This window comes from Felis catus, chromosome F2 (genome assembly GCF_018350175.1).
Source record: "Felis catus isolate Fca126 chromosome F2, F.catus_Fca126_mat1.0, whole genome shotgun sequence".
NCBI classification, from domain to species: Eukaryota; Metazoa; Chordata; class Mammalia; order Carnivora; family Felidae; genus Felis; species Felis catus.
Genome location: NC_058385.1, coordinates 40,205,263 through 40,231,429, shown reverse-complemented (window position 1 = coordinate 40,231,429; position 26,167 = coordinate 40,205,263). Strand labels below are relative to the sequence as shown.

General features: G+C 39.4%; 1 long non-coding RNA gene across 1 annotated transcript in view; it reads left to right on the top strand.

Annotated features, from left to right (window-relative positions):
* The window catches only part of LOC109496099, a 175,961-nt gene that overhangs the window by 25,116 nt on the left and 124,678 nt on the right, over positions 1 to 26,167 (top strand). The gene's annotated exons all lie outside the window — the stretch shown is intronic.

The following is a 26,167-nucleotide window of genomic DNA, read 5'->3' as shown; positions in this document are numbered from 1 at the left end:
CCAGTCTGCTGTTATCAATAGTCAGTTCCTCTGTTGTGACAGTAAATTAAAATACCACTCTTTGCCTTAACAACAACAACAAAAAATGAATAAGAAGAATAAGAAATTTAAATGACTTTGCCAAATCATTCTTTGGCTTGCTTTTTCATATCTTCTTTCTTTACTGAGGCCTTAAATCTGATATCCTTCAAATACGCAGGACAGAGAAGAAAATGGCTCTTACCTGTCTGTTCCCCCTTTCTCTCTCCTGATGCTTCTGGTCTTTGTTCATCATTTTTTTCAGGTCATTACATCCCTTCTGGATTAATTTCTTTACTATCCCATTGGCTGGGCTGCCAAAACTCATTTCTTCATTACTGTTCTTTGCTTAAGGGTAGCAGTTGTTCAATCCTCCACCACATCCCCTTTGATCTGCCTTGGATTTTATTTTTTTATAACATCTATTTCTTTTTCCTTCTTTGTTTATCCCAGTGGCAGAAAAAGAGGATTAATTATTTCTATGAAGCCAGTGCTTCCTTTTGTGTCAAAGTGCTGGCAAACAGAACACATTCATCTTGAGAAAGAGCATTTCTCCGCAGGTTGTAATTTGGGGTTCTAGACATTGGACACTGGATTCATTGAGGGCGGGGTCTCTGTTTGCAGATTCTCTTGGCAGAGTCAGTTGAACGATGACAAGTGTCTGCAGATCTAAGTCCGACTCCTTAATAAGTCTCTGTCTTTTGTCATGCATGTCTCTAAACCCATCCCAGAATAATCTTTCTGAAAGACAAATGAAATCTGTTAATTCTTGTCCCTGAACATCTCATGGGCTCTCCATTGTCTTCAGAAGAGACCCAAACTCTTCAGAATAGCGTAAAAGCACTGGTTTTCTCCAACTTACTTCGTATCTTCCCATTCTCCCCACTATCTATTACATTTCAGCCATACCAAAATAGAGAGGTTTCCAGACAGGGGACATCTTCTCCCATCTCTGGGCTTTTGAACTTGTTATTCTCTCTTATGAGAATGCCCTCTCCCTTTAGCCACTTGGCAAAGTCCTCACACTTTTTAGGACTCGGTCCAAGGTTAGCCACTCTCTGAACCTTCTCCCATTTTCCCAAGACCCACAGGGTCGCTGTCCCCATAGTACTTTATATTTGAGTCTGGTGTCCTGCTTACCGTATTCAATGTGAGTGTCTACTTGCCTGGATCATCCACTAGGTTTTGAGCTGCTTGAGGACAGGATCTCTGTCTTAGTTATCTCTGGGATCTCCATATCCTATTAAGGAGCCAGGAATATCATAGTGGCTCAAACTTATTACATGCTCAGATGAATGAATGAATGAATGAATGAATGAATGAGTGGATAGTTAAGCAGCTCAATATTTCTCATTAGTTGCATGGCATAAATTATGAATCACTCTAGTTTTATTTTTCTTTTTGGTTGGCAATAAGAATATTCCCAAATGCAGGTACTTAATAGTTGTTACTGCTGTTATTCTAATTAATTAAGACTCATATTTTGAATAATACGAATTGATTCTATACAGTCTGAATTTATCAGGAAATTGTGGGTTCCTTTTTTATAATTTTATATGGTTTCTCATCTCTTTTCTTGACAAGCCACACTTCTGTTGGTTTTCTGTAGAGTAAATAGGATTTGGGCCTGTTCACTTTAAGAATGTCCTTTTTCCTTTTAAATCCTAAGGAAAAATTGCATTAGTGGTCTGAATTTATCAAGATAACATTGAATTAAAAATTGGGTACATGCTGTACATACACAATTGTTCTCCTACATTTTCTAGATTCCATTTTATTGTTTTATTGTGAGCATTGGGCCATGGTATTAAATATTTTAGGTAAATATAATTATCGACTGCATAATACATCATTTTTTGGTTGTACTCTTTCTATAGTCATCACTTATTGAAGTATTATTGCGTTGTGTTATGTGTATGCTTTTGTTTATATATTTGTATGTTTGTATGGTATCACAATGCAAAATGTATTTCTTGTTATGGATTAGGGTCCAAAACGTCTGAGAGCCAACGGCTTACTCATAGACGAGTTCTGAGACTACCTATTCCCCTTTAATATTTTCTTACAAAGGCAAGTCAGGTTAAGATGAAACTCAAGGAGGGCAATCTTGAAAAGTTTAACAAGTATAAAGTTTGTGAGTAGAAGTTAGAATAGTAGAATTAAGTTAAGAAGGTCCTGTCATAGAATAATTAAATACATGATAGATAAATGCATTACGCTTAATTTCCTTGTGTGATTTATGGGAACTGTATTTATTTTTAAACTTACCAGCTCTACCTACTTTAGGCCTCCTGACTTATTTTACCTCCCTGAGTCCCTGTCCCTCTGCCATTTACTACTGCAAACTGGGGATCCCTCAAATGGGGAGCCCAAGGCAATAGACTTAGTTCAACACAGTCAAGTGTAGTTTCTATCTTCCTACCTTCGGCCAGCTAGCCTGGCCCCTCTGCTGTCATTCCCACTGTGCACTATATATTGTCAAAGCTGAGGCGTGTCTTAGGAATAAGACGTCTCGGTTAAGGAAATCAGGATGGTGGTCCCCACTTTTAAAAACTCCATCCTACTTTCCGGCACAGCAGTATGATTGATTCAGAAGACGGGTATCTTTCAGAACGCTTGCATCTTATTTTCCTGCATTAACACCTAGTGCACCCCACAGACACGTGGCCTGGTAACTCCTCTTGTGTAAGTTTTCCACGATTCCTCTTTGTGAGTCACCATTTCTAATGTTAGCAATTTACAGTAATGAGCCACGAGCTGACACCCAGGCTGGGTGAGACAGAGGCAACGTTCCATCTACAACAAGTGGCAAAGAGTACTTGAGGGATACATTCTCTGCATTTTGAAAGCATCTTAATGATCCTAAGTGCTTTAGATGTTTAGAGGAAGTTCAAAGGCACTGAATCAATTGTACATCATTAAAAGAATACAATACATAAAACTTGGGGGCTGGAGGAATGGCATCTATTTTCCTGTTTCACAGACTACAAAGACTGAAGAGGCAGAAGGATAGAAGACCACTGAAGTAATGCTCTTGTTCCCTAGAAGCACAGGGTAAATGCATGTTTCCTTATGTGTTCGTGGCTGGGTTCCAAATGTGCCTGGGTAAGGATGAGTAAATTCAAGCATGTGGGGGAATCATGGGACATCCCATGACGTTTCTCCAAACATCTTTCATTCACCAAACTCCTTAGCTGAACATTGCTTCATATTTAATTTTTAAATTGATTCATTATATGGTAAGATGGAGTTTACGTGTTTCCAAAGACTTTTACAGTTTTTACAATAAGGATAGTTGGATAACTTTGGAACTGCGTCTTTTGTAACAAATTGCTTATTTTGGTGATAACAAGAATGACAGATCTATAGTTATTAGAACATAAATATTATCACCACGCACATTGACACACTCAGTTCAGAAAGTCAGTTTCTTAATATAAGAACACAGCCATCAATTTGATGAATTGCATTTTCCTTTCTCTCAAAGTAGGCTTTTTAATATGACTTCATTATTGAACAGGGTAGAGAATTCTAGTGCCAACAAACTCCTGCCAGCTATTTTTAGATTCGTATTTATGTTTTTCTCTAGTACCTTTGGACGGCAGCTGAGTATCCACAAAGTGGAAGAAACATGGCCATTGGCTTCAGATGGCACTAGGTTTGAAATCTGGCCTTGGCACTGATTGGTTGAGTGGCCACGGGCAGATCACTTCATTTCTGTAAGACTTACTACCTCCCTTGTGGAAAGAGCACAGTACACTTCCTGGTTGTGCTCTTGTGAGAATGAAATGTACGTGCATGCAAAATGCTTCGTAAAAGGCCTTCTGGAAATTGCAGCAATTGGCTGAGATGCTGCCCTCATTACTCTCCTCACCCGATGGTGCAGAGATGGAGATAGAGGTGCACTGCTTTCCTCACTGTGGCCACTCTTTGCTCCCTGACTTGCCACCATTGACTTGTTTTCTAACCCAGCCATATTGCACTTGTGCCCTTTAGATGTCAGCCGGGCCCAAAGCCTATTCAGTCAACATTGTCTCCCTTGATGGCCACACAGCAAGGTTGTCTTCTCTGCACCTCTTAATCATGGTTTTCCACCTCTGCTTTCTCTGCCCTGCTGTGATTGCCTCACTGTGTGTGCTTCCCACATGCACCCTGTGGACAGTAGTCTTTCCCTTCCTCTGCTGAAAGATGAGGTGATCTGAGAGGGAACGAAAGTCCTTTGTGTGAAATGCATTCCCCTCTATCTTTTTACATTGGTTCGGTGCCCACAAGTATCATGTGGGTAACGGAAGCATGGAGGCCAGAGGTTTAACTGTCTGTCTAACAGACTGGAGCCTGAAGGTAGAGGTAGAAATTCGTGGAAGTCTCTCTTGCCTACCAGTGGATCAGCTTTTCTCACAAAACTAGTCTTTTTTCTCTTGTCAAGAGACCAGACCTAAAAGAAAGGTCATTCCTATGTTATGATATGATATGATATGATTGATATAATAATATGATATGATATAATCAGGTCATCTTCATCATTCACAGATTCCATATTTGTGCAGTTGCCTACTTACTAAAATGTATTCATAATTCCAAATCAATATTCTGGTGCCTTGCTCACCATTCACATGCAGAGTGAGAGAGATATAGCCCTTCCAAGCACAAGTTCCTCATTGGAGTCAAACAAGGAATCCTTCTGTTTCTGTCTCTCTCATAACAGAAGGGACTAGAGGATGGAATCAAGATGTGGCAGGGAAGTGTAGTATGAGAAGCTCTTGCTCTGGGGCCTTGGACTAGGTTTGAAGCCCAATTCTAGCATCTGTTAGTGGAGAGCCTGTAGGCAAATCACTCAACACTTGTGTGAGCTTGTGAGAAACACTTGTGAGAAAATAGAACCCACTGACTGGAGTTGTTTTGGGATTTAAGGTTATGATCTATGTGAGATATATATATATATATATATATATATATATATATATATGTATATATATATATGATCTATGTTATATATATATATATATATATATATATATATATATATATATATATATATATATCTACCTATCTCCAAGGAGCAATGGTTCAGTATTCACTAACTCATTAATTCAGTGTTTGTGGAGACTTTGTAAAACATAACTACCACAAATAATGAGAATCAACTGTTACATGTATATTGTGCGTTCGTGTGTGTGTGTGTGTGTGTGTGTGTATGTGTGTGTGTGTAAACATCTCTTGGTGGAGGAGTAAGTGGGGAATAATAACTACCCTTGGATTCAGTTCCATTTCTATCAATAGACTCCATTGATGTGTGGATTGAGACAAGTTACTTTACTTCTGTGCCTTATAACTTCCTAATATGCAAAGTTAGGGTCAAGGTATCTGCCCTTCCCATAACAAGAGGTTGCTGTGAGGAGAAAATGAATTTAATAGTCATGAACTTCCTTAGTAACTTTCAAAACACTCTAATAATGGAAGGTAGTATTTTTATCTGGCTCCTGTCCAGGCAGCAAGAGCAATCAAGAGGCTGAGATGGTTATTCTGCAGGGTTTCTGGTCTACAGTGGGCTATTCTAATCTAGTGTTCATACATCTGTTGATTTGTTTACTCAATCTTTCAGTGTACTTGTACTGAAAACGGATTATGTGCCCAGGCCTATGCAAGATGTGAGGGATACAAATGAGTGAGCAAGACTCATCTCTGAGACGCTCACCGCAGGAGACAAACACGCTATCTGGATTCTAGGATAGGGGTATCCCAGGCTTCCACTTTTCCACCAAACCTAAATTTTTCACATGGCCTTAGGGCTTCATCTGACTCTGGAGACTTTCCCATACTATGTCGGTTGCATATTTGTGAGTACCTGTGAGTGTGTGAGAATGGGTATGAGTGTGTCCAGAGCTAGAAATGGGGATGCAAAATACCCTGATACTTTCCTCTAAGTGCAATTTCCTCCATGTTTCTCTTTCATTCATACTAGGAGTCTCATGGAATGAATGGTTGCTTCTCTGGGATCTCAGTCATAATCCCTCATGCTACAGCTACAAACATACAGAAATTCACACATATTCAGATGATGATTCCTGACAGTTAAATACATCAGCTGAACAAACTGCATTCACTTCAGATGTGCTCCGTGGGAAGCATGATGGGTTTTTTTTGTGTGTGTCCTAAACCCCGAGGCCCCAGTATAAATAAACCTACTAACATGATTCCTAATGAGGAATCATTATTTGTCTAACAACTTCCGTTCTCTGAGCTTATATGAAAGCAATTCTTAGACGATATGTGTGTATATGAACTCCTCTAAAGTTGTTTTAAGGGTCTATAATATTGCATAGATATTGTATAATATATGTATTTAAGGGTGTATAATATTGCACTTGCCCTTTCAAATTGTCTTGATAATGTATGCAAAATAGGGAGAAAAATTACAGACCTCCTTGGAAATTGCTTTGACACAAGATTTGAGTGAACATAAAACCTATTTTAAAAGAGCTACCAGGAAACACAGTAATCATATGAGCCAAATCCCTTCACAGAGAAGGTCTAGAGTGATGAAATGGATATCGTAATTTTTGGATTGTTAGTGTGAAAATATGATGCAATTTAGTTATGATACAGTATACTTTACATCCTTCCTCCATCCCTTTTCTCTATGTTTTTCCCTCATCAATTTGGCTAATCATTCTAATCAAACTAATCAACACTAATATATTCATTCATTCATTGATTCATTCTTTCATGCATTCATTTATTATTAAGACTGAATTAGAAGCCTGTAATATTCAAGGCCCTATCAGGACTAAAATTCCTTTCCTGGAACATGTCCTATTGGGATAAATGAAGTAGATAACCTGATATGTAGTATTTTTCTGGGTAGTTTTTCAATATTACACGTTTATTAAATTCTAGTAGGCTCATTCACTTTTATTAAAGGTTTCAAATATTTTTCTCCCAGTCTGTAAAGGTAAAATAATCTCATCCAAAGTAAGGCTAGGGTTTCTGTTCTAATATCTGTTAAGTTTAAGCTGCCATTTCCAGCTTCTGGAAAGATAGTGAGGATGTTAAGAGCATGGGCTCTAAAGTCAGACTGCCTGGATCCAAACTCTGGCTTAGCCAATTTCTTCCTTCCTCCCTCCCTCCCTTCCTTCCTTTCCTCTCTCCTCCCTCCCTCCCTCCTTCCTTCCTTTCTTTCTTTCTTTCTTTCTTTCTTTCTTTCTTTCTTTCTTTCTTTCTTCATTTTTAATTTAAATTCTAGTTAGTTAACATATATGGTAAAATTGGTTTCAGATGTAGAATTTAGTGATTCATCATTTACATATGACACCCAGGACTCATCACAACAAGTGCCCTCCTTAATTACCATCACGCCCTTAGCCAATCCCCCACCCACCTCCCTCCACCAACCTCGGTTTGTTCTCTATGGTTAAGGGTCTTTTATGGCTTGTTTCCCTCTCTCTTTTTTTCCTTGTATCTGTTTTGTTTCTTAAATTCTACATATGAGATAAATCATATGGCATTTGTCTTTCTCTGACTGACTTATTTCTTCTAGCATAATACACTCTAGCTCTATCCATGTCATTGCATATGGCAAGATTTCATTCTTTTTGATGGCTGAGTAATATTCCATCATGTATGTATATACCACTTCTTTATCCATTCATCCATCAATGGACATTTGGGCTTCTTCCATAATTTGACTATTATAGATAATGCTGCTATAAACATTGGGGTGCACGTGCCCCTTCAAATAATTATTTTTGTGTCCTTTGGATAAATACCTAGTAGTACAATTGCTGGATCACAAGGTAGTTCTATTTTTGACTTTTTGAGGAACCTCCATACTGTTTTCCAGAGTAGCTGCACCAGTTTGCATTCCCACCAACAGTGTAAGAGAGTTTCCCTATCTCTGCATTCTTGCCAACATCTGTTGTTTCCTGTGTTGTTAATTTTAGCCATTCTGAGGTGTGAGGTGGTATCTCATTGTGGTTTGGATTTGTATTTCTCTGATGATGAGTGATATTGAGCATCTTTTCCTGTGTCTGTTAGCCATCTGTATGTCTTCTTTGAAAAAATGTCCTTTCATGTCCTCTGCCCATTTCTTAACTGGATTATTTTTTTCTTGGGTGTTGAGTTTGATAAGTTCTTTATAGATTTTGGGTACTAACAAACTCTGGCTTTGCCATTTTCTATCTTTATAACTTTAGGCAAGTTACTTAACTCTTTTATACCTCAATTTTATTGTCTGTAAAGCAAGAATGATGATATCTACTTCTTAGGGCTCTTCAGGATATTAAGTGGGAAGCCCTATAAAGCCCATAGTATAGCACCTGAACCATATTAACCATAGCAAGTACTTGGTAGATGTCAGTTGTTATTGTTGGTATTGTACAATGAAAGCCATTTATTTGATTCCTGGATTGATTTGCTAGCACATTGGATATTCTCTGCCAAAAATTTTGCATTTCCACTAATAAGACATATGATGCTTGTTTGGATAATCTAGAGCCCACAGGTTAATTGTTGCCTAAGCCATAAATTCAAGGGTATGGCTATGGAGTTGATGGGCTTTACATCCCAGAATGAGGGCTGGGAAAGATACTTCCTGTATGTGTAGCTCTAGGAACAAATGAGTTAAATCACCAAGCCCTGTGACTAGTGAAATGGAAACCTAGGGAATAAATCTGGTGGAAATTGCACTCGTATTCTTAAATTAAGGAATAAGTTGATAGTTTTTGCAAACTTAGACTTGATTGGAATCATGTGGGAGAATTTTAATAATATAAATTTCTGAGCTAGAGTTAGGACCTAATAAATTAGAGTTTCCTGAAATTTCTATTTAACAAACAAGTTCCCACCAGTAATTTGTATGCAGCTAGCCTGATACCAGCATGTGAAAAGCCTTGTCCTACCTTGTAGTGGGTGGTTGATATCTAAATGCCATTATTTGGTAGACATTCCAGACCAGGCAGAAGAGATTACCTTCAACCTTAATTTGGTTTTCATTGAAGGCATACTAGGGCCCCTGTGCTCTCACTTCTGGACTGGTGACATCAGTGGGGAGGGGGAAAGAGATGAATTGAAGGGCTCTGTAATTCAAGTGGATATCTTTTGTTCTCTGTGAATCCCCTGGAACTTCCTCTTAGAGCTTAGCAGAGGCCTCACTTCTCACCTTTTAAGGACAATTCCTGGGTTTATGTGGAAAACCTCCAGCAAATATGCAGCTCATCATTATAATACCTGGTTTAACAAAACAAAACAACACCCCCCCCCCAAAAAAAAGAAAGAAAAAACACTGGATAACTGAAAAACAGAAATAAAAATTTAAAACGCCAGAGCAAACCACCATTGCCTCAAGAAAACAGTTGGCTTAAACATGTTAGACATTACATTTTGTAAATGAGATTGTGGCCCCTTTTGCTTTGATACTAGAAAGCTCAGAGCGAAGTCTATGGCTCACGTTGCACAAATACAGTAAGGGATGTTCTGCCAGGCATTTTATGTACTCATCTCACTCTTGGACTCTTCACATCATTTTCCTACCCTTATTTACCCTTTGTCATTATTTCCTCAGTTATGTATTTTTAACCCTCTTCTGCTCCATATTATACAAAGCATATACAATCATTTTCAGAATGAGTTGGTGTCTGAATGTATAGACAAAGATATAGTAGGCAATTGGCACGTAAGATATTATTTCTGTCCTAATCTACACAATTTAGGAGTCAGAGAGAGTCACAGAAACATATAAAAAAATTACAGTGTAGTTTTCTAAATGCTATAAAGGCGGTGTGGACACAGTGCCACAAAGGTGGTAGCGCACAATGGGGGAGCAATTATTCTGCGCCTGTTGTGTCCCAGCAATTCTTTTAGGCCCTGAAGATAAAACCTCCCTTAACCCCAAGGTGTTCAAGTCTATGGGGAAGACAAATACGTAAGCAAATAACTATACGATAACGTGATTCATTCTAAAACGGAGTGTATATAAAATGCTGTGAAAACACAGATCAGGGGCAATTAATTATATCTGGGAAAGGAAGTCTCAAGGAGAGAGAGCTACGGAGAGGTGATGACATTTCAGCTTGATCTTGTGCATAACAAATGACTTCCTATAAGGTATTTTCCACCTGTTTTGAATTAACTAAAATGATTAGGCCTTAGAATTTATAAAGGTCATCTCTACTAGAATGGGAAAAGTGGATCACTCTTGTAAAATAACCATTTAAAAAGCACCAGCTTGATTCTGGTATGGCTACCAGAATGAATTAATGATAAAATACATAAGAAAGAAGATTTTGGAAACTGAGATGGGGATTGAATAACAATAGTGCTAATAAATAATTGTACATAATTAATTATAAGCAATATGATATCAAATAATTATAGCTTCCTACTCTACCACATTGCCTTTTAGTTTGTGTTTGATTTAGGCCCAACTACAGGGAAAACCACTGACTGATGAGGTAAATAGAAATGTTGCCAACCCTCTAAGACAGAAATAATGCTATGTGTTCTCCAAATCTACTTGGTTTTCTTTCTGGGTCCACTATTGAATTCTTTCCCATCACCCTTGCTGATATGTGACACTTCCAGAACTGGCCTATAAAAATCTTCTATGCTTGGGCCATCTGGGTGGCTCAGTCCGTTAGACTTCCAACTCTTGATTTTGGCTTAGGTCATGATCTCATGGTTTGTGGGTGCCAGCCCCACATTGGGCTCTGTGCTGTCATCACGGAGCCCGCTTAGGATTCTTTCTCTCCCTCTCTCTCTGCCCTCCTCCGTTCACACTCTATCTCAAAATAAACTAATAAACATTAAAAAAAAAAAAAACCTTCCATGATTGATCTTTGACTCTCTCACTTTCTCCTCCATGGAGACTGCGTGTTAAAGACAATGGCGTCAGAAGGAGCTTGGGTCCCTAGGGCACACTTCGAGGAGGGATCCCTAGGAAAGCGAACCAGGATTGTGCACACTGGCTTTGCCTGAGGGAGACAGTATCGAACACTGTGCAAGGCTACAGACATTTGCAATTGTTTGCTACAGCGGTTGTTCTGCCCCAGCACGCTTTCCATGAGATAACGTCAGCACTGTTGCTTTTCCATTTTCCATCTTCAGCACCACTCCATCTATCCTCATAATCACATAACACACTGGGGTTAATTCAATAAATGTTTATGGAATCTATGAATTAAGGTTTTCAGACACTGAATAAGGTTAGTATTGTAACTCCCAAGTATCAAGTTTGCATAAAATAGGTCATAACAATACGCAGATCTCAGTGCTCAGAGGAGCTGCCTTACATTGGCTGTGATTCATGTGACACACGTATGGGACATGTCAGAGTATGGCCCCTGTGCCAGACCTGAGGCACATGCGTCATGTGAGGGGAGGGTGCTCTGCTGTTGTGTTTGTGAACATACTTGCAAGAGGGCCACCCACCCCGTAAAAAATGAGTTGGGTCACTCGATCTTAGTTCTCAGGGGCTTAGATTTGTTTGGCAAAGCAGTAGGGCTTTTTTTTCCCCTCAATATTTTATTATTTGTTTATTTTGAGAGAGATAGAGCATGAGTGGGAGAAGGGCAGAGAGAGAGGGAGACAGACGATCTGAAGCAGTTTCCCTTCTGACAGTGGAGAGCCCAAGGCAGGGCTCAAACTCACAACCTGTGAGATCATGACCTGAGCTGAAGTCGAAGGCTTAACTGACTGAGCCACCCAGGTACCCCAGCAGTAGCGTTTGAAAATAGCTGTTTGTTCCATGCGTGAATTCTTAAAGTATTTCTATGACATTCTAATGTACCTGAATGAACAATTTATTTAATCAAGGATATTTCATAAGTATGTCCTGCATTTCAGCGGGGAATTGCTCTTGTTATTGGGAACTAACACGGCGAACAGATTGGCCCCTGCCTTCAAGAATCTGGGAAGGGGAAACAGATATGTAAAATACAATACAATAATGGTTGTTTTCAGAGAGGCAAGACAGGGCATATTGCATTTATTTTGCACATTTTCACTTCTTTTTGGACAAAAAGATATGTTGATACTTCTGTTTTTTTAAAGCCAAAGCAACACCAAAAAGAATTTCTCGATGTGCAAAGTTTAATTCAATTATTAAGGTCTCTAAATTTGTTTTTTTTTTCTTTGGTCATAATGGGTGTGGTATAGGCAGAGAGCTGGGAGTTAGTGGAAGGGGTATTTTTGTATTAAACCTGCCGTTTGATTTTAAGACTTTGATGGACTGTATATATGCACTTCTCTGTGAATAGGTAGCCATATATCTCCTTGCAGTCAGCTATATATGAGATATATATGAGATATATAAGATATATGAGAATTTACTTTTTTTCCCCTAGCACTAGGTTGCTTGGTGTAGAGGCCTAATTAATTTCTCAGTTAATTCCTTAATAAGGTGTCAAAAATAGTAAGTTATTGAACCTGCAAGTATGTCTGGGTTTCTTGCATTCAAATTCCCATGCCCCCAATATATCACTCACATTGCTCTGAGATTCGTTTCTCCAAGCTCATCTCATTGTACCTGTTTACCTGTTGAAAACACCTTCGGGGGTTCCCATTGCTTATTGAGTTATATTCGACTCCACAGTAGCATTTCAGCACTCTCCCTGTCTGCCCCATGTAGATTGCTAAACCCATTCACAGCATCCTTCTCATCCCTCACTGCAGGCCCAGTGTCGTGAACGTTCTCTCAGTTCCACATACCCCTTCATGCTCTTCCTTAATCCTATTTCTTCCTGTATCCTAAGGCTGTCCCTTGACTCTTCACCCAGTGTGCTTCCTGAGCTCCAGTTTTCCTGCAGAAATGACTGTTTTTAGGAATTGGAGCTGTAGGTAGGGTGGCTGAGCTCATTAGCCACAGATTGGACACTGGTGGAGATTGTCGTAATGCTGTTGGAGGACCTCTGTGGGTCTTAATGAAACAATGGACAGGGGACCTCCTTAATTCCACCCTGTCCGATATTTCCCTAGAGGGTCTCTGACAGTTCCTCGATGTCCACATCTTCTGATCGGTTGTCTTCAGAAGAATGAGTGTGGAGGGTTAGAGGCTGAGCCATGATGCCTAAGGGTTCAGAATCTGCAAGTCTAGCCTCTTCCTTATGGTTGCAGTCAGTCACCTGCCTCAGCAGAGTCTGGAAATCATAAAATGCGGAATCCAGGCCCATAGCAGACCAACCAAAGCAGAATTTCCAGGGTGAGGAAATAGAGTTCAGACATCCACAATTTTTTTTTAAGTTTATTTATGTATTTTGAGAGAGAGAGAGAGAGAGAGATTGAGAGCATGGGGTGGGGGACGGGGGGGGGGGGGGGAGAAGCAGCAAGAGAGGGAGAGAAAGAATCCCAAGCAGGCTCTGCACTGTCAACACACAGCTCCATGCAGGGCTCTAACTCAAGAACCGTGAGACCATGGCCTGGCCAAAATCAAGAGTCAGATGCTTAACTGACTGAACCACTCAGCCGCCCCAGCATCCACATTTAAATTTTTTTTTATGTTTATTTGTTTTTGAGGGAGAGACAGAGTGTGAGCAGGGGAGGAGCAGAGAGAGAGGGAGACAGAATCTGAAGCAGGCTCCGGGCTCTGAGCTGTCAGCACAGAGCCCGACGTGGGGCTTGAACACACGAACCTCGAGATCATGACCGGATCTGAAGTCTGACGCTTAACCAACTGAGCCACCCAGGTGCCCCTCTGCAACATCCACAGTTGAAATAACTATTCTGTGTAGGTGATTTAGGTCTGACAGCCACTCTCCACAGATGGGCAGACAGTCTGTGAGAAAAACCTGGTATCAGTCCCATTACTGCCACAGTCAAAGGAAGGGCTAGTTGGCTTTTATTTCTTTGTTCACAATAGCGTTTGGCCTCCCAGCTGCCATGTGGACAGCAGGAAAGCTGAGTCCAAGGAGTGGTGGGGTGAGGGCAAATCAGTACCATACCTCCTTGTGGGTATAGTTCTTGACAATCACAAGGAAAGGAATGCGGTATTAGTTTGGAAGGGTGGGAATTACACTAATAATCCTCAATGTCCACTCACTATTTTATTGAGCACTAGGTACTGAGCACACCTGAAGTGTCTGCAGTCCCCGATCCTCCTGCTTCTTGTCCCCCATCCCTATCTTGTCCTGATGCCATAACACTTATCTTCGTCTCTAAATTTTGGCGACATCACTATAACCCGTGCTGACATAGTGGAAGAATGAAAAAGAACGTAGGATTATATTTATTTTTTATTGCTTTCTAAGGTTTTTTTTTTGCACGTGTTTTATAACGTATATGATATACAGTGGAGCACGTATTTGTAAATGAAAATGCGCATGTTCACATGATACATATGGTCACTCTTCTTTAACTGATCCTGTATACCTTTAAAAAACTTTACTATCAGCTATCTTGATGAGGCAGCAACCTGATCCTCTCAGCTTTAACCAACTGCTGGCTCCTCTTTCCCGATGACTTTCTAAGGCCTGGGAATTTTGTATTTTGGACTCTCCCAGGGCTTTAATGAATTTCCTTTGGATGCTCGTCCAATGGAACCAGCACTGCTATTTGACATTTTGAATTTTTCATTTCATTATGTGACCTTGGAGGGTGTTGTTTTGAAGTAACCAAATCCTGATCTTAATCTAGTGAGTTTAACCCTTGCCTGTTTCGCTACCAATGTCATGGCCAATTAAATGCTTTGGTATTCATATAATGCACCAAAAAATCAAAGCCTGTCCTCAATTAAAAGTCTATCCTCTTCCACCTGTGACCTGACTCAAATTATTTTGTGTGACCTTACAAACTTGAGATACAAAGTGTTTATATTCTTAGCTTCTTGCACTTCCACCAGTTAAATATTGAATATGTAGCAAATACCTGTATGTATGTGTATACACACACACACACACACACACACACACACGTATTACAGTATGTGTATGTACAATCAACAGTCATTTAATTTCTTTTTAAGTTGGGCTCTTTTTGGTCCAAGGATCATTTTTTTCATAATAGATCTAAATTTATACCAGTTGGGTACTATTTCCAGGACAGCCTTGTCACCGACATAAATCATCTCATTTCAGCAGCTACAGTAAATAATTGGGCCCCTGAGACATTGTTTTCCATCTTCTCTGCAGAGAGCTCCCTCCAACCTCTGGGTTCTCCCCTGGGTGTGCAGGGTGATGGTGCCGTTGCCTCTGGCCTTTTCATGTATTATTTATTTCATTTATTGCAGGACTCAGAACAAATTGGAATTGGCAAAAAATGGAGAGAGGGCTGGTGGAATGATAATGTCCACGGTTCTCATGATTACCAGAAACTGCAGAGAGAGCAGACAGGGAAAAGAAAACAAGAGAAAAACAAAACGCAATATCATTTCAAATGAGAACACTGAAGAAAAAATACTTGTACCCGAGTGAATTTTCACGTCTCAATGACAAAAGGCTAGTTTAATAAAATTTTTTTGTTTTGTTTTGTTTTTTATAAGTCAAATACAGCCTCAATTGCTAGAAGGCCAGGGGAGCACTGGGTCTAGGCCAGGAGCTCTATCAAGAAGTTGACAGACTTACAGGATCCCCTCCCTGGGGCTAAGCTTCTCCCTCCTAAAGCCTCAGTTTTTCCCATGGTAAACACCCATGGATTGATTACTTTTCCCAGTCCCTGGAGTATAAAAGGGTCAGTTCACTACTGGGTTATAATAAAACTTTCTCCTTCATTTCTGGTTGATGAAATACCTTCCAGCTTTTGTACAAAGATTAATTGGCTGCAATAGAACTTGATTACAGTCCAGTAGCTTTTTGTCATACAGCTTTCATCTTGGACCAATTCTTCTTAAAACAAGAAGCCTTTAAATGTTATGATCCTGATTGACACCAAGTAAGATTTTACTCAAAGGTGGTGTAAAATATGTAAAGTACCTATCTGGCCTAGTAGCCAAGAGAGTAAATGCTTAATATAGCAGGTGTCTCCTGTCTTTTATTATGTGTGTATGTATTCTGAATATATATATATATATATATATATATAACATGTACACATTATATTATATATATATAACATGTATACATTATATTTTATATATATAACATGTATACATTATATATATATATATATATATATATATATATATATAACATGTATACATACATTATATAATATATATATATAAATTCTGTGTTCCAGAATTTTAAAGTTTGAATAGATCCTAGAGGGCATGTGATCCAGTGATATGTAACCTTGGCCACAATGATAGGTAGGCATTATTATTACTCTTTTAAATTAAGTTTTTCATTTTAATTCTGGTATAGTTACATACAGTGTTATATTAGTTTCAAGTGTGCAGTATAGTGGTTCAACAATTCTGTACATTGCTTAGTGCTCATCAAGATAAGTGCAGTCTTAATCTCTTTCACCTATTTCATACATTCCTCCACCCACCTCCCCTCTGGTAACCATTTGTTTGTTTTCTATAATTAAGAGTCTGTTTCTTGGTTTCTCTCTCTCTCTCTCTCTCTCACTTGTTTGTTTTGTTTCTTAAATTCCACATATGTGAGAAATTATATGGTATTTGTCTTTCTCTGACTTATTTCGCTTCACATTATTCTCTCTAGCTCCATCCATGTTGTTGCAAATGGCAAGATTTCATTCATTTTTATGGCTGAATAACACTGCATTGTGTGTATACACCACATCTTCTTTATCCATTCATCTACTGAGGGACACTTGGGCTGCTTCTGCAATTTGGCTACTGTAAATAATGCTGCAGTGAACATTGGGGTGCAGTGTTTTTGTCTTTTGGGGGTAAATACCTAGTAATGTGATTACTGGATCGTAGGGTATTCCATTTTTAACTTTGTAAGGAACCTCCATACTGTTTTCCAGAGTGGCTGCACCAGTTTGCATTCCTACCAGCAGTGCACATCTTCACCAACACTTGCTGTTTCTTGTGTTGTTGATGGTAGCCATTTTGACAGGTGTAAAGGTGATATCTCATTGTGGTTTTGATCTGCGTTCCTCTGATGTTGAGTGATGTTGAGCATCTTCTCATGTGTCTGTTGGCCATCTGGATGTCTTCTTTGGAAAAATGTCTATTCATGTCTTCTGCCCATTTTTAATTGGATTATTTGTTTTTGGGTTGTTGAGTTGTATTAAGTTTTTAAATAGATTTTGGATACTAACCCTTTATCAGATATGTCATTTGCAAATATCTTCTCCCATTCTGTAGGTTGTCTTTCAGTTTTGTTGGTTGTTCCCTTTGCTGTGCAGAGGTCAGTATTGTTATTATCCATATTCTTCAGATAAGGAAACTGAAATTTAGAAAGATGAAATAATTTACAGAATCATCCAGCTAGGATTTAAACTCAGACCTAAATCCAGTAACTCCTAACCACTATATTAGATGCCTTTTAGGTCACATTTAAACTCGTGCTATCAATTTGAAAGTATTAGTTATCTATTGCTGTTTTATAAACCCACCCCAAAGCTTAGACGTATATAAGTACAACAATGACTTATTTTCTTGCATGGTTTCTGTGAGTCAGAAATTCAGGAGATCTTGATTAGGCAGTTCTCACTTAGGGTCTTTTGTGAAGTTGTGGTCAGATGTTGGCTTAGGCTGTTGCCTGAAGGCTTGCCTGGGGCTAAAAATTTTACTTCCAAGGTGGCTCATTCACAAGAATGATAGATTGATGCTGGCTGCCAGCAGGGCTCTTCCATTGTTGTCCATGTGAACTGCTCCACAAGGCTGTACAGCATGGTGGCTGGCTTCCCTTGTAATGTGTGATTCAAAAGAGCAAGGCTGAAGCAGTAATGCCTTCCATGATGTGGCCTTAGAAATACCGTACTATGCTTCCCACCACAATGTGACCACAGAATGTTGTTGGTCACAACAGCCAACTCTAGTTCAATGTGTGAAGGACTATCCAGGGTGCAAATACCAGGAGGCCTGAGTCATTGGGGGTCATCTTGGAGACTGGCTATGACAGCAGACCACTATTTGCTCTCTTCTTTCATAAGCCCTTTCCAATCCTGACTCTAGTCTGCCATTCTTAGCCTATATTGATCTGTTATAGACACTAAATAAATATTAGCATAGCAATTGAGCTCTATAACTATTTGGACTCTGGAAAGTGAAGCAACCCAATTTTTTGAGCTGTTGCTAGAGGAGTTACATAACTTAGGCCTTCACCAATGACTCACTTTTTCAGTCTGCTTTTCCTTTTCAGAAACTGCTGGCTTACCTTCCCCTATAAACCTATAATCCAGTGATTGTGTAGGGAACCTCATAACTGAAGCCACTCTATCTGATCCATTAAGAGACACAAGAATAGGTTTGGCAGATTGGTGCTTCTGAACTGATCAGGGTCCAGAATGTTGTCCCTGAGAAAGCTTCTACAGTTGCTTCTAGTCCTAGAGAAAGCTATGAAGTAGATCTCTTAGATACTCCATTTCAGAGCCAACCATGAGTCGAGTCGGTAATGTATAAAGAGCTATAAATATCCCCATGCGTTAATAATGCTGGTTCTTGGTGTTTAGAAATACAGCATATTGAAAAATGTTTCTTGGGGAAGAAGGCCATTTTATTTTGTCGTCTCTAATTTACTAACATTTTTCATCCTATATATTACTTAATGAAGATAAGCCACTGAAACACTAGTTAGGACAGGAACTGTGTTTTTCCAGAAGCAATGCCTGGTGTGATGTTTAAAAATATAATGCGCTTCCAGTCCCTGCTTCTTTCTTGTTCCAAGGATGTCATTATCAATACTAATATAAATTTTTCATTGCTTGAGCCATTAAAATATACTGGGAATAGATTTTTCAATTTTTCAAGTTCCACTGAGTATATTAGCAAAATTGTCTGTCTGTCAGCAGGCATGTGGTGACGCCAGTAGCATCTCTGATTTTGATTGTTCTGAATCTTCTTACTTGTACAGGTCTCCAGGAGAGAAGAGGCCAAGGATCTATTTGCAAACCCTCCTCCCCACTCTTTCCTTCCTATCACTTTTTCTTGTATCTTTTATTCTCTTGTCTGACTCTTTAAGAAAATAAACACTAAAAGCAATCTTAAGAGAAAGGATATGTAAATTTCATTGGTAAACTTGTGAGCTTTTAAAAATCACGCTCCAAGTTACGTTATTTTATTATTTTTAATATCCCTAAAAGTTAAAGGAGAGAATTTATTAAGGAGGAGATCCTTGACCCGTGTAGAATTTTCTTATGCTTCAGGGACAGACTCAGAGTGGAGACATATGTTAACATTCAGTGTAGTGACTATTCTGGACTCATACACAAATGACCTACGGCAGCTTGAACGCTCTGTCCTTTTGTAATCACAATGAACTACAAGTTGTGTGCGCGCCTTTAGAATGAATTTTAGACTTCAGTGGGGGGTGTTATGCAACAAGAACCTAAGAGAGGATCATAGTGGGTGGGACAGGTTAGAATGTATAAACATTCTTAGTTGAGAAGGTGAAGTCAGGCTAAAAAATAGCATGGTGGGGTCATAGGTGGTAGATGTGGGGGGTAGTTCCAGGATCTGCCTCTCAATTCTTTTCATGTTAGAATGAGGAAAGAGAGGACAAGTGCACGGCCTAATGTCATATGACTGAAAAGTGGCAAATGGCCCTCAAATCAACATCCTAGACTTTCAGTCTTGAAGTTTTTTCAGTACATCACATCTTCACAAAAAGAAGGTGAGATTGATTTTCCATAGAATTCGCTTCCTTTCAATATAGATTATTGAGGGTTAACGACTAAAGAATAGGTTTATTGTTTGTTTGAAATTATCTGATTTGAGTAACTAACCGCACAGATCAAATTCAACAAACGGTCTTTTATTATTGTGTGTTGTTTATATCCATCCACTGAGCTTGATCTTACAGTGTAATGCCAATGGCTTACATCACCATGAAGACAACCTTATCAATGGACCTGAGGTCATTAACATCTGCATTAGTTTCCTATTGCTACTGTGAACAAATTACTAGCCTCAAACAATATACCTAAATTTATTATCATCAAGTTCTGGGAGTCAGAGGTCTGAAAATAGGTCTTTACATGGCTAAAAACAAGGAAGGTGTTGTCAGGGCTGTTTTTTTTTTTCTGGAGACTCTAGGGAGAATCCATTCATTTTGTTTCCTGTCATTTGGAGGCTGGTTGCATTCCTTGGCTTATGGCCTTGTTCCAACAATGGCATCACTCTGACCCCTGCTTCTATCATCACACTTCCTTCTCTGACTCTAATACTCTTGCCTCCCTCTTCTAAGAACCCTTGTGATTACACAGCATTCGTCCTTTCTGGATAATCCAGGGCAATATTCCCATCTCAAGATTGTTACTTACATCTACAAAGTCTGTTTGGCCATGTAACGTAACAAATTCACAGGTTCTGGAGATTAGAACATGGATGTCTTTGGGGGGCCATTATTCTATCACAACATCTAAATTTAATACTCCGCTTAAAGGGGCACCTGGGTGGCTTGGTCGGTTAAGTGTCCAGCTCTTGGTTTCCGCTTAGGTCATGATCTCATGGTTGGTGGGTTTGAGCCCCACATTGGGCTCCATGCTGACAGCATGGAGCCTGCTTGGTATTTTCTCTCCCTCTCTCTGCCCCTCCCCTGCTCTCTTTCTCTTTCAAAATAAATAAACTTATAAAAAATTAAACAAAAATTCAGTTAAAAAATTTGAGTGTGATGGTGAGATCCTTGCAAAGAGTCTGAAGACTTTAGTTTGAGTCTGATCTAGAACACAACACCTGGGTGACCTTGGGCAGCTTACTTAACCTGACCAAACCTTAGTTTCTTGATCTGCACACCAAGGGCTAGAAATAAGAGCCAGAATGTATTACACACTTGGTGTGTTCACTCATTCACAATTCTTTAAAAAATATTATTGCACACTCCCTCATGCCAGGGAGAGTGCGAGGCGCTGAGGGCACAGTGATGAGCAAACAGTGACATAGGGCCTGTCTCAGGAACTTACGGTCTTGTGGAGAGCACATTTCTTCATTACATTTGTAGTTATATAAAGTATTAGAAAATTTTAAATATGACAGCATTCTACTGTTGAGGGACTTGTGCCAGGGGACTTGGTCTACAAAGGAGCGTGGAGAGGACTCTCCTGAGGCAGCACCTCCTGAATTGGGATGTGCAGAATCTGTAGAGATGAGAGAGGCAGAGGCGGGAAGGAAGTGCACTGTAGGCAGAGGGACCAGTAGATGCAAAGCGGAAGGGAGCAGAGTGGGTGCAAAGGACCTGTAGAAGACTGTAGTGATAGACCTGAGAGAGTAAGTAGATCCCAAATACTCTGCCAATAGTTGGTTTAAAGTGCGGGATCCACACACTCACTTCCTTTGGCAAATAACCTGAGGCAAGTCATTAAACTGTGCTAAGCCTCAGTTCCCTCACTGGTAAAACACAAAGAAGAGTTGTAGCTCTGAGGGAGTTGCAGATTAGATAAGAAAATGCCCCATAATTGCAAAGCACTGGAATTTTAGCAATTTTCCTAATCATTAACTCCTTTATTCTTGCATCAATCTTATGGTATATTATTGACCCTATGTTATAGATGGGAAAACTGAGGCTAGACCATTAAATTACCTGTCCAGGGCCATACAGCACGTTAGTGGGAGAGCAGGGAATTTCAGCCAAGATCCATCTAGTTGCAGGGGGCTGGTGGTCTCCACAACAGTGTCACTTGCCGTGGAGGGCAGCTTCAGGGATAAATGGGATGACAGGGGCATGTTGTAAAGTAAATGTAAATCCATAAATAAAAGGCTTGTGATTATTCATATTACCTCCCAACCATTGTTTTTCCTTCCATTATTACTCACATTATAACAAAGGGAATGTAAGCTGCCTGAGCTGATTCATTTTATTTCCTCCCCAATTCATTTTCTCTCTAAATAAATTCCAATAAAAGCTAAAGAGAACAGGAATAAGGAGAGATGCAAAGTGCATTTGTGTCTTCATTGATTCTGTGGCCGTATTCCTTTTGGCACAGGTGCTAGAGCTTATTTCCTAGGTAACAGACAAGAACAGCTCACTGTCTATTATGCTCTTAGATTGAGAAATAAAGTGTTTGGGGCAATTAAATATTCTGACAAATGGAGATAACCAAATAAACCATTTGAGGTTTACCTAATTTCAGAGATTTAGAGCACAAGAATATATTTAACAACAAAATGATATATTTAATCTTCCTTTAATAATTTCAAAGATATTTCAGAACCATGCTGGTTTTCAGGATCCCCATCACTGTGTCAATTATCATTGCCTTGATAAAGTGGAGGAGGGCTGGCTTAATAGTCATTTTTAGTCCATAGGATGCCAGATAACCATTCCTTACTAGACATTGTCATAGACTGAAATTTGAATTCAATTTCTTGATTAATTCTGTATATTTAGAACAGTGCAATGAGGGCTTTGAAATAGTCTCCTTTTAATTTCACAATTAATGTGAAACAATGAAAAGCATTATATCTTAAGTGGAAAATACATAACCTCCAAATGCTTTCCCAACCAAATCAAACAGATGCAAAATGAAGAGAGAAGGAGCTTCCATTAGCTAAATTATGGATTGTTTTGTTTTTGCTTTTGTTTTTTTTAATCATTCATGAAGATGTCTGACGATGTCAGAATACAAGTCTTTAGCAATTCTGAAGTCAGAAAGGTTTTCAAGGACACATCTATTTTCATAGACACCCACAAGAAGTATATTTGCTTTGTTGTTTTTGTTTTAAGATTGGTATTTAAGAAGAGTCCGACATGAATTGATACTTCTTAATTTCTAGCTGCTAGATCTCTCATCGCTCCTACCAATTCAAGGCAAGAATGCAGCTAATGAAAAGTATGGCAAGGGTCATTATGACAAGATCTATCTTACTGTAAGTTTATGGATTCAGAATCTCTGGTCACTGAATAGCCACATTAAGGACTAAAGAAGTCACTGACAGCTTGGAGCTGAGCTCTCAAAGTTGGAGCCAGCAGCATGTCTTATGCATTGACTGAAATAACTCAGCGAAATTTCTTTCTCTCTTAACAAGCTTCCTCCAGTCGTGAAATTCCCTTTGCTATGCTGCAACCCCAATGTGGAAAGGAGAACATGTTCAGATATTGAAAAACCGTAGGCCATTACCTACTTTATCACTCATATCAAAGACACTGAAAAGATAGCACATGTACAATTGATGGATTATTCTCATCATGAAAGTCTGATGACCCCACTTGGGTTTTCAAACAAGGCATTTAATAACCACTGCCTTGTTAAAAGGTGGAAAATGATCTGGCTGGTGGCCTGATAGGACGAGGTTTTATTGATTTTACTGAGGCCCTTGACTTGGGAGATCACAGGCTTCTTAAGGGCAAACTTAAAAGGAAGCATTAAGATGGATGAGTAATTACCTGTGTGATGTATGTCATTCTGTAAAAACATCAGGATTGGGTAGCTTCTCCTTTGGGTATCACTTGATGGGGGAGGGAAAGACCATAGGCGAAGTTCATTTCAACCGCTTCTAGTTCCTTGCATATATATGAATTAGCTTTGTTCTGTTAGAACTATTGGTACAGATGATTTTAAAGACATAAGCCTCTGTTTTATTCAAACTTGTAAACTCCTTGTTTACAAGGAGGAATAGGTAGGTGCTAGACCAGCAAAATGATGTTTCCAATGCTAATGGAAAAAAAGAAAGAACTTTATAAACGTTTTTAGTGCTCATGGTTCCGAATCTCACTGCAAATAGGGATCTCTGAAGCCTGGGGCTTCCCTGGGGCCAAGTTGAGCTCGAGACAAAGTCACAAAGTCGGAATAGAGACCACTGCTGGCAGACTGGGGAATGGGGAAGGAGGTACTGAGTTGGAATCCATGCTAAGGAAATTTGAAGCTTCACAGGGTCCTGGAGATCAGAGGCGACCATACAGCATTCTGAGCAGTAGGACAGGCACTCAGGACCATATGGAGCGGTGTCGAGTGCATACTGTTTGTGAGAGATGGCCGTCTGAGAGGTTGTGCAGTGGGGTTCTTGGGCCCATCTTTTTTGTCCCTTTCCCTCCTTGAGTTCATATCACTCGCTGAGTTAACAAGGCTATCCTCAGGCTGGAGAGGGAAAAGAGGAAGAGGTTTTGTTTACTGGAAACCACTGGGCTATTGAACCTGGGTGAAGCATGACGTTCCTTCAGTGTTAAAATACTGTATTGAGCAATCCTTTCAATGGAAGGAAAAAGAATACTTTTTATCTTGGGGTGTCTGGGTTGCTCAGTTGGTTAAGTGTCCAACTCTTGATTTCGGCTTAGGTCATGATTGTCTGTTTCATGCAATCAAGCCCCACATGGGGCTCTGTGCTGACAGTGTGGAGCTTTCTTGGGACTCTTTCTTTCCCTCTCTCTCTTGCCCCTCTCCCTCCCCTGCTTGCATTCACTTCCACTCTCTCTCTCTCTCTCTCTCTCAAAATACATAAGTAAACATGAAAAAAAAATTTAAAGAATACTTTTTTATCTTACCTGTTGGATTATAATGGAAAGGGTATGAGCTTCAGAGCCAAACAGATGAGATCACCTGGCCTCCAGTTCTGGCTCCATGCACTATCTGTGAGACCTTGGGCAAGTGTCTTAATTTTTCTAATCTAATTTTTAATCTGTCTAATTTTTCTAATCTTTCTCTCACTTACCTATCATTCATTTCTTCATTTATCTGTCAAACATCAGTTGGGCAAATACTGTCTATTAAGTGCCAGAATCCCCATGTTATGTAATAGAGTTCAACAGTGATTTCAACATGATTATTGTTCTCAAAGAGATCCTAGTTTAATAGAGACAGTCACATTTGTAAATAAATGCAATATTATAGGGTCTGTCATGTGTTGGATAGAGGATATACTGGACAGAGTGAAGGCATAAGAAAAGGGAGTGATTGAATTTTCTAAACAGGGAACAGAACTGAGAATGATTCAGAAAGGAGGTAATGCATAACTGAGTCCTGAAAGATGATTAGTCGGGAGTGTGGTTTGCAAAGGTGGGCAGATGCCAAGTCACGGAAGGGGCTAGAATCCTCATGGTGCAAAGAGGAATCTTCCCATCAGGGGTGTCTTTATGTGGGGGATAAGGGGAATCATTATAAACAGTCTGGGGTGGGTGAGAGGGCACCCTCTTGTTTGTATCTACAAAACAAGGTTTCCTTGCGTAAATGATTACATGAATTTGTTATAGAGATTCCTTCTAAGATTCCAAATTCTCCTGGGAAAAAGAAAGTGTGGCCTCGTCTTTGACATCTTTGTCTATTTTACTGATCTTGGGCACCTAAGTTTTTGCCTTCTTGTGGGGATCCCAAAAGGGTGTTTTCATCGTGTTCGCATAATGTCCTGGGCCTCTTCTAGTAGGAGGGAGGATTTGGCCGCTAGGTAGCACATCCTCCGAAGCCATGAATGAAAGCTGTCCTTTGCAGGTACTTCTGTTGTAGGAGATACTGAATCCTCCTACTCACTCATGCAGGCAGAAAGTTTTTGCTCTATAGGCAGTTGTGATTCTGCTGGCTTCCATTTTGTGGGTTAAAGGACAAAGTTTTTCTGTATCATACAGCAGGACAAGTCAGCCACCAAAGAGCTCACTGGGATATGTGAATTATTTGTAAGCTATCACACAGGTTTAACTTGATTTATACTAGATGAAAGCATTACCACAGCATGTGTGAGCTTAGAAGAGGGGAGGAAATCCCTTGCTTTAGTTCCTACTTGGAAATACATTTTTTAAAAGGTCAGATGCAAGAGTGAAATCATGGAGGTGCGGTGCTAAAAATACGTATTAATTCCATCATTAAATGAAACTAATCATTGTTATACAGAGAAAAATGGATGGGATAGCACTTGGGGAAAAGGTCTGCTAAGTATTATGATGATGATATTGCAATTAGATTCCAGCAATGTGATATTACATAATGGACGAATATTTGGGAGATTATATTTCTATGTAAGGAAGCACTCAATGACTAGAATACATTTTTCCTTAAATGGATTTTTATATGTTTGCATACATTGGCTTTTTCCAGAGGAAAAAATTAATACATAAGATATTTCACTTTGTTAGAAGCCATCTCTGGTGAAGTATTGTTAAAAATAATGAATGTGTGAGAAGAGTACGTGAAATGTTTTTCTCTCCCTGTCTCTTATAAATGTTATAGA